We start from the raw sequence: 10,477 nt of genomic DNA, 5'->3' as shown, positions 1-10,477 counted from the left end.
CTTGGTGCAGGCCTGGAGGGATATTGCGAGGAGGAAGCTTCGGGCTAACCTCAGTCTCGTTCGAGCCTTCTTGGACCAGTTTTGGGACACGACCTCCACGTTTCACATGCCGTTTGGTGAGGTGGGGGTCACGTTGGAGGACTACGGCATGATTTCTGGTCTGCCGTGTGGGACTGAGGTGGTGGAGTGGCCGGAAACAGCCATGAGGGTTGACTCGGCGGAGGCTAGGAGACTGATCGGCTGGAACTTGGCGCCGAAGGCGGCTGGGTACCTGGCTTGGTGCCTAGTCCCTACGTTCGAGACTACTTCGCGGGGAAGACCCTGGCGTCAGTGGTGATCGAGGGGAGGGAGGCGGCTCCTCCTCCCTACACTGCAGAGCAGAGAGTCCGTTTGTGGCTCTGGTGGTTCTTGTCTTCGATTTACCTCGGAGACAAGGGAGAGAGGCTTTCGACGAAGCTTCTTCCCTTTCTTTCTGTCCTGAGCTCCCTAGGCCGTTTAGACTGGGTCACTGCTGGCTTTGCGGTCCTCATCCGCTTCATGAGGGCCATGGTTCGTCCGGAGTTGATGGAGAAGGGGACTTCTCCTGCTGTTGCCGGCCCGGGACTATTGTTGGAGGTATGAACCTTCACTTCATTTCACGAAAGATCATTTCCTTTTCTTATCAAATCACGAAAGATCGTTGTTGATTATCTTGATTTACAGGCGTGAGTGTACTCCTACTTTCCGGGCCTCGCGCCCAAGAGGACGGAGCCGGTGGAGAAGGCATATCCCGTTGTGAGGGATTGGGTGATGTGTCGCAGGAGGAGTCGGCGTTCCTTCCACGACGTCTGTCGGCGGGATGTGAACGCTCTTCAGCTGGACGGCATGAGTATTTCACCTTACATTTGTCTGTCTTACTTTCTCCTACTTTTAGAACTGATCATAAGAATGACCCTTCGTTTGCTTTTCTAGTGGGTGCCCAGGCCTTAGGAGGAGTACGCTGGCGCTCCTCCTTTCGTGGCCGAGGTCCTTCGACCTAGGAGCTCGAGCCGGCTGCTGTTGAGGACGTCGATGGGTCATGTGTGGTACTTGGGCGAGCGCTTGGCTCGTCAGTGCTCTCGGGACATCTTGACGGTTCTCATCGATCCTCCTCGGACGATGTTTAGGGAGCCTTCTGAGGCTGAGAGGGAGGTTGACCTAGCTGGCGTCGGTGGCGACACCCTCCTTCTTCCTGGTGAGGACTACTCAGCGTTCCTCTACGGGAAGTTGGCGTACTGGCCGGTTGTGGTAAGTGCTTTATCCTCTTTCATTTTTGATTATTTTAGAATACGATGAAAGATCATCGGTTAACGGAAATCATTTGATTTTGCAGGAGGTCGAGGCGGCGGGCATCGAGCCCCCAGAGTACCCCGAGACCCTTGAGTACACCGACACGACGGGGATGACGACGATCTCCGAGCTACGTGACTTTGACGTGGCGGTGATAGATGCTGGCTTGGATGATTGGCAGCATCTGATTCGGAGGGTGAGCCTTCTTATTTATATGATTTCGTGTAAGAACACATTTGCTCGAGTTTGTCCAATTGCTAAACATTTTCCTTTTGAAATGCAGGTTGCGCCATCCCGGTTCGTGGCTTTGTGGAGGGTAGCCAACCGGCTGCGGGCTACTGCCGTCGACGCACTTGCTGGTGGTCGAGGACGTCAGGTATGAACCTTCCGTTTACTTCATTTTTTGAGTTTTCTAATCTTCCTTTATGCTTGAGATGATTGACATGAGCCAGTTTTTGTCGTTTGCAGAGGGAGCGTGAGCTGGAGCGAGAGCTTGCCCAGTCCCGAGAGGAGACGGCTCGCCTGCTGAGGGAGCTCGAGGTCCGCGACGCCGAGGTTGCTGCTCTCGAGGCGAGAGTTGCTGAGCTAGATGGCGACCAGCAGTAGCTTTTTGTTGCTTCTCGTTTTTTGCTGTATTTTTGTATATTTGTACATTTTAGGGCCCGCTTTTGGACACTTGGATCTTGTTTTGGGCTCGAGCCCCCAGTTTGGTGTACATATCCCTTTTTTGGTTGTATATATGATGGCCTGAGAGCCTTTGCTGCTGGGTTGCTTTGTTTGTACTTGCAGGTTAGCTTTGAACAGGTTTGGTAGATGACGGTTTATGCCGTCATGCTGCCGAAATTTACACAGAAATCACATAGAACATATATATGTACATATGGCCTAAATTAGCGCAAAACGATGACTCGAAAATGCAAAAATATGACCAGAAATGAAAATGCAAAAATTTGGTCGGAAATGACCGGACGGTAGGGAGGGTTACCCCCTAAAAAAAGAAAAAAAAGAAACATATAAGTTTGAAATGGAGAGTGAAATGATTCCCCAAAAAGAAAAAAAGTAAAAAGAAATGTACAAGTTTGAAAAAAATGATATAATTGAATTAACAATTGGTCTCCCTTGTGACGGGTTACCATTTGTGGCGGATATTTTGTGAGTTAAAATGGTAACAAAATGGGTTAGTGGAGAAAGGGGACCACATGAATAGTGTTGCAGAGAGAGAAAAAGTGGGTACTTTGTGAGGTAAAATGGTATCCGTCACTCAAGAGTGACGGATATGTGCCGTCACAAACAAGAATTTGTGTTGAATTAAATACAAAAAGTATAGATTTGAAAAATGAATAAATTAAATTAAATTGGTGAAATGATTCCCCAAAACAGAAAATTAAAAAGAAATGTACAAGTGTGCTAAAATGACGAAAATGTCGGTATCGTCTCGAGATGCGTGCCCGCGAAATTAGGAAACACGAAACATGGCAACTTGACGCATTTACCAAAATAATAACCCGTATGAATAGGAAATTATTCGTTGAAGAATTTAGGAAAGATCCCACGCGGAAAATCACAGAAAGAAGGCCAAGGAAGAGGCGCAGCAAGAGCTGCGTCCCTTCGAAGAGGCGCAGCACCTGTTGCGCCTGTTCCCCAGTGCGTCTGTTCTGACGGATTTTAGGAAACAACTTTTAGTATAAATGGAGACGTCGAGGGAGGTTTTTTCACATAATTCTTCCGTCTTTCTTCGTCTTTATTACACAAAACTCCCAAAATAAGCCTACATCATGAATACTTTTGAAATTCGTCTAAGAGAATGGACAAATGAGTTCTCTAATGTGGAGAAGCATGACATGGGTGCTTATAATTTTGGATCGCTTTTGAGCTTGAAGTTGATCAAGGTAGTCAAACCGTTTCTAGATGCTTGTCTTGACTATTGGGACCCGAATTATCACGTATTTGCCTTTCCTGGAGGCGACATTTGCCCATTTCCCGAGGAAATTGCTGCAATTGGTGGTTGGAACCCGGAACATTTGCATGCTATTCCCTCCACTTCTCAAGGGTATAAGAACAAGTTTAGAGACTTGCTTGGATTAGCCAGAGTTGATGTTGACCGTCTCGTGACTTCTAAAGGAGTGCGAATGTTGGAATTCATCGATCGCTTCATCAATAGGGCTGATCCCACTGTTTCTTATGTTGCGAGGCGAAGGGCATTCGGATTTTGCCTATTACATGTGTATGTCCTTCAAGGGCATGTTGATGAGGATATGAGGGGCGACCCTCGTCTCTTGAGCTTGATTGAGCAAATGGAGCTGCGCAGGAGCCCAGCTTGTCTGTGTTTAGGAGAGATCCTATTGGGCTTAGATAACAGGAAAGCCAATCGCGACCTACCTTACTTGGGAAGTCCCATTATTTTGCAGGTAAAAGAACACTTTTTCTTTTTTTTCTTCTCTTTTTTCTTTTCTCATTTTCTTTGTTTTTTTTTCGTTTTTTTTTTTTGTTTTTTTTGTTTTTTTTTTTGTTTCTAATACCCGCTTTTGGTAGGTTTGGCTTATGGAGCGTCTTCGATTGATCGAGCCCCCAGTTAATGTTCCTGCTTATCATGCTCGCTCAATTGCAATGAGGACCAGGCTTTATATGGTGGACTTCGCTCGAGTTTGCAATTATTAGGAAAACAAATTGAAGAGTGAAGATGGCCCTTTAATCAGATGGATCGTACCATGGTGGCATCTCAAATCTGTCACTGGAGTATCTTCTTTGGATCCTACCCGATCTGTTCGCATCCCTGGCTTGCAGTTTATGATATACATCTTTCCGGAGAGGTTGATGAGGCAGGTTGGATTGAAACAGATGATCCCAAAGCTTGACATTGTCCCGCAGACTGCTGTGGCACTTACTACTGAGGGTCGAAGAGAATGGGCCATCAAATAGGCTCAGAGGAACATTTGGTTCTTGAATTCTTCCGCCAATGCTCTATGGGTGTCAGATTCCTATCTGCGGTGGAGGAAAACTGCTACTCCGGAGGAGCGCGAAAGACTGAGGAAGCGTGAACCTGTTGATTACAAGGTTCGCGAGGTGGAAAAGGAGAAGGAGAAGCATCTGACTGAGGGAGAGGAAGAAGCCGGGTTTCGAGTTGTTCATCCTTCGAAGAAACCGAAGACTTCTCCTGCCGTCGAGATGGTTGTTGGCAAGAATGGGAAAACAAGACCGCGAGAGAGACCATTGGTGATTAGGTCGGAAGTGGCGCAAGAGCGTCCGGCTCGAGGTCGTGACAAGAATTTTGATAGAAATGACAAAGGCAAAGGGAAAATGGAAGAGTAGCCTAAGTCTTTATTACTATTTATTATTATTGTAATAAGAAGGTGGGGTTTTTAGAATCCTAGCCTATTTATTTTATTATGATTTTATTATGTAACGTACTATTATTAGAAATGAAATAAAAAGGTTGATTGGTTATGACACCGTTATGATTTTCTTTTCATTATTCTTGTCGAATTTCAAATGCATTCGCAAATGTCCTTCTATTTACATTTAGAATAATTAAATGAGTTGTATCCCACGAAGGATTGCCTACGTATTCATTAAAAATGAAATCAAACCCTTGCGCGTAGTTCGAGTAAATGTAAAAGAATAATTGTTCTAAGCAAGAGCTTGTAATGAACTTAGAAAATAAGTATGAGCTTTACTTACTCCTAAATACAATTTAGTTTATTTGATGATATGAGAATGACAAATTGTCAAAATTCAAGAGCAAGATGACATTAGCTTGATTTAGCTTGGCCAGGGGCCGTTTATTTCGTGCCACAAGAGCGACACATGAGGTTACGCGAGGCGCGTTTTTGCTCCTATTCTAGGCATAGTAACGTTTTAATTGGTCAAGGTTTGTTGGGTTGGCAAATTCGTTCCCGTCTAGGTCTGTGATCCTAACCGCACCCCCTGGAAGTATGGACTTGACTAGGAATGGCCCAGCCCAATTGGGTTTGAATTTTCCTCGTGGATCGACAGGTAAAAGAGCCCTAATTGATTTGAGGAACAAGTCTCCTTCTTTGATGTTCCTTGGCCTAACCCTTTTGTTGAAGGCTCGTTTGATACGCGCCTGGTATGTTTGCACATTATGTAATACACGTAACCTTCGTTCATCCAGGAGGATGAGTTCTTCATATCTACCCCTCTTCCACTCAGCTTCGGGTATTTGACTTTCGAGTAAAATACGCAAGGAGGGTATTTCTAGCTCTACTGGTTGTACGGCTTCCATGCCATAGGTCAAATAGAAAGGAGTAGCCCCAGTGGGCGTCCTAACGGATGTACGGTATCCCCTATAAAGCAAAGGGTATCTTGCTTGGCCAATCTCTATAGTTGTCAATCATTTTCTTGAGAATTGTGACAACGTTTTTGTTTGCTGCCTCTACTGCGCCATTGGTTTGTGGTCTATATGGCGAGGAGTGGTGATGCTTGATTTTTTACTTGGCTAGCAATTGTTCAGTCTCAGCTTGGAAATGTGATCCGTTGTCACTGATGATCTCATGTGGGCAACCATATCGACAGATGATATTGGTTTGTATGAACTTCGCCACGTTCTTGGTTGTAAGACTGGTGTAGGAAGCCGCTTCTACCCACTTGGTGAAATAATCTATTGCTACTAGGATGAAACAGTGATCTCCTGTTCCGGCTGGAGTGATCTTGCCGATGATGTCAATTCCCCAAGCAGAAAATGGCCAGGGAGATGTCATGGTGTAAAGTAATGAAGGAGGGACATGTTGCACATTCCCAAAGATTTGGCAATTATGGCAATGTCTTACATATTTGATGCAATCGGATTCCATTGTGGTCCAATAATACCCCAAACATGTGATTTTCTTTGCCATCATGGGTCCACTCATGTGAGGGCCAGATTCTCCATCATAGACTTCTTCCATCACTTTCCGTGCCTGTGAATGATCAAGGCAGCGTAGGATTACACCAAGAGGTGTTTTTTGTATAGCTCTCCTTGCATGAGGACGTATTGGGAAGCTAGCAGGCGGATAGCGCGTTGTCCCCTTTTGTCCATTTCTGGTGGATAGGTGCCGTTTGAGTTTGAAGTTTAGGATTGCTTGGAACCAAGGTTCCTCCGTAATTTCCTCTTCATTGGTGATTTGGTGCACATAAGCTGGCTTTGATCGTCGTTCGATGCATAAAGGCATTTCTACCATGCTATCCGGCATGTTAATAAAAGATGCGAGTTTTGCAAGAGCATCCGCAAATTGATTTTCTTCTCGAGGTAGATGTAAGTAGGTTACTTGATCGAAGAATTGGGCTACTTGGTCTATTCTGGCTTGGTAAGGTGCCAAACTTTCGCTTCGGATTTTCCAAGATCCCGTAACTTGGTTGATGATTAAAGAGGAATCCCCATGTACTCGAAGATTCTTGATGCCTAAACTTACTGCCGCTTGCAATCCGATGAGACAGGCTTCGTATTCTGCAGCGTTATTTGTCACCTCGAAGTCGAGTTTGGCAGAGATTGGTGTATGCTCGCCTTCATGAGAAATGAGCAACACTCATATTCCAAATCCTCTTAAGTTCGATGCTCCATCAAAATAGAGGTCCCAGGAGTCTAATCTATTTGGAGTATATCCTCATCCGGAAATGACCAGGTGTCTATTGCTTGTGTATCATTGATGGGATTTTCTGCGAAGAATTCGACAACGGCGCGCCCCTTTATGACTTTCAAAGGCACATACTTGAGATCAAACTCAGAGAGCATCAAAGTCCATCTCGCTAGACGTCCATTGAGAACGGGTTTCTCGAAGAGGTATTTGACAGGATCCATTTTGGAGAATATTTTGACGGAGTAGCTAAGCATGTAATGGCGTAGCTTCTTCGTTGCCCACACAAGAGCGAGGCATGTCTTCTCGAGTGGTGTATATTTGCATTCGTACTCCAAGAACTTCTTACTAAGGTAGTAGATGGCTCTTTCTTCTTTTCCTACGGTTTGAGCTAGCATGGCGCCCATGGTCGTTTCTGTTACCGTGAGATATAAACTAAGAGGTTGATCTCGTTGGGGTGGCATGAGCACTGGCGGTTTGGCTAGTATTTCCTTGATTCGGTCGAAAGCCTTCTGACAGTCATCATCCCACATGGCGTGATCTGTTTTCTTTAACTTCTTGAATATGGGCTCACAGATCATGGTGAGTTTCGATATGAATCGACTTATGTATTGTACCTTGCCTAGGAATCCCCTAACTTCTTTCTCTGTTTGAGGTTGCGGCATTTTGATTAGAGCTTTGATCTTTGAAGGGTCTATTTCTATACCTCGTTGGCTAACCACGTATCCCAGGAGTTTGCCAGATGTTACTCCGAATGCGCATTTCTGAGGATTGAGCCTCATGTTGTACTTCCGTAGCCTTGAGAAGAATTTGCGAAGGTTCGCAATATGTCCCTCTCTTCTCTTGGACTTGACAATCATGTCATCTACGTATACCTCAACTTCTTTATGCATCATGTCATGTAAGAGCGTAGTTGCGGTGCGTTGGTACGTAGCTCCGGCGTTGATTAACCCAAACGGCATAACCGTGTAGCAATAGATTCCCCATTGAGTAACGAAGGCGGTCTTATGCATGTCCTCTAAGGCCATCTTGATCTGGTTATATCCTGCGTATCCATCCATGAAGGATAGTAACGCGTGATCCGCCGTATTATCCACTAATGTGTCGATATGTGGTAGAGGAAAGTCATCCTTAGGACTTGCTTTGTTTAAGTCTCTAAAGTCAACACAAACACGGATTCTCCCATCCTTTTTGGGCACGGGTACTATGTTAGCTACCCAGTCTGAGTACTCGGAAACTTTGATGAACCCGGCTTTGAATTATTTATCGACTTCTTCTTTGATCTTGAGAGCCCATTCTGTCCTCATTCGACGGAGCTTCTGTTTCACGGGTTTGAAACCTAGTTTGATTCGGATTCTATGCTCTGCGATGTCCCTGTCGATCCCTGGCATGTCTTTGTAGGACCAAGCGAAAATGTCTTTGAACTCGTGTAGGAGGTCTATGAAATTAGCCCTTTCGGTGGGGCTTAGGGTTGTCCCTATCCTAAGTTCTTGGGGTTCTAGTTCAGTTCCTATGTTGATGGGTTCAGTATTCTCTATCACTGGTCCCCCTTCCCCCTCTTGTAGTATTTCTTTGGCTATGTAGGGAGGTATTTCGATTGAGTCAGGGTCTGGGTCAATCTCATTATCATCATAAATAGAATTACATTCAAGATAACACGAAGAGTAAGCGGAACCTGATTTATTCATATTAAGATTTGAGAAAAGTTGAAACAAATAAGCCATCTGATCTGTGGTCAGTGGCGGTAAAGGGAAAGCGGTTGGGACATTTCCCGAACTACTGTTGCTATTTGACACTAGGCAAGGAGAAACGAGGGGAGTGGGAATGACGACAGGAGGAGACTCTCTAGGAACTTCTTTAGACTCCGACTCTGACTCCGACTCTGACTCTGACTCGAATTCATCGTCTTCTGGTTCTCCTTTTAACATCTCTCCTTCTCCAGTAGTGAGCTTGAAGAGTCTTCCTTGATTGTTTGTCCACTTGATCGATTTTCTCCATCCTTTCTGCTGATTGGTATTGGTTTCTATATCCAGTGTGGCAATGATCTCATCTATGATGCTTTCGGCGCTCTTGATTAAAGGAAGATCTTGGAGGTACACATCTTCCTCGCTATCCGTCCATATCCCGTTGATCACGCTCTTCTTTTGGGGAGATAAGATGTGAGCAATCTAAGGTAGATTCGTCACTTGTAATCATCAGAATTCCAAGAGGATTCTGAGGGTTGTTAGGCTTACCTTCAGGTGGTATTGGTAGGAGACCATCTTCAATCATATCTTGAAGTACATTTATCAATTTGTAGCCTTTCTTTGTATCATGTCCCTTACCTCTATGGTATTCGCAGTACGAATTCTCATCCCAGAACTTGGATTTCTTTTCTGGTTCGGGTGTAGGGCCTATGGGTTGAAGTTTACCCAGCTTTATCAACCTCTTTTGAGAGTTGGAATATGTGTCCCCTAGATTTGTGAACTTCCTTGGAGGGGTACTCTTCTTAGATGGCTCGAGGAGGTTGACTTCATCAGTCTTGCTAGTAGAGCCGTAGGAACGACTTGTTGAGCCTTGATATCCATGACCTATCGTTTTGGACAAGAGCCCTTTACGAATGTCATCTTCGATCCTTGTCCCTAGGATGGTCAAATCTTTGAAAGTCTTGATGTTTTGATACCTCAAATGATTTGCATAAATGGGCTTTAGGTTGTCCACGAATTTCTCTACGAGGGTAGCTTCATCCGGACGTTCAACAAGTTGAGTACTAGTCTTCCTCCACCGACTTAGGAAGTCGGTGAAACCTTCTTTGTCATTTTGGGTAAGAACCTCTAAAGTGCGCATGTTGATTTGGATTTCAGCATTATCCGCGTATTGTTTAGCAAACTCGATTGCGGCATCATCCCAGGTAGCAATTTTCTTGTGCTCTAGCGAATAGAACCATTGTTTTGGGATGGTGTCAAGAGATGAAGGAAAGATCCTTAAAAACATCTCGGGTTTAATGCCTTTGATAGACATGTAATCCTTGAAAGCACGGATATGGTTCAAAGGGTTTTCATGCCCCCTGAATTTAGGGATATCCGTCATGTTGAAGTTGGTTGGCAACTTGGAACTTACGGCCTCATATTTGCGATTGTTTTCCCTATAAATGTCATCCTATTTGAGATACATCAATTGCTCCTCCAAGTATTGGAGTTGTTTCTCAGCTGCAGTCATACCTATGGGAGGGTTTTCGTCACCGAAGTTGTTCACGAAGTCATCAACCATCTCACTTTCTCGAGGAGGCATCCTCGTTTCCACGGCATATATTCGGCCCTCAATGGTGTCAAGGCGATCATACACTTGGTCTTGAGTAACTTGGAGACGAGCTAGCACGGTTAGGATTTGATCATTACCATTCTGGAGTTGGTTGAAGTTCACGTCGCTTGTTTCAGGCATCTTGGAAACTGAATAAGGGATCGACGACGAATCAAAACACGATCGACCATTCTAGCACACTTACTCGAAAAGAAATGTTTTGACTCGTGAAGTGGGAGTGTGCCACTTGTGTCAATTGAGTTTTGAGGAAATGACAAAATTTGAAAATTGTTGTTCCTAGTCAACTTTGGTGTAGTTGT

This window comes from Silene latifolia, unplaced genomic scaffold (genome assembly GCF_048544455.1).
Source record: "Silene latifolia isolate original U9 population unplaced genomic scaffold, ASM4854445v1 scaffold_167, whole genome shotgun sequence".
NCBI lineage: Eukaryota > Viridiplantae > Streptophyta > Magnoliopsida > Caryophyllales > Caryophyllaceae > Silene > Silene latifolia.
Note: the sequence above shows the minus strand (reverse complement) of the source record.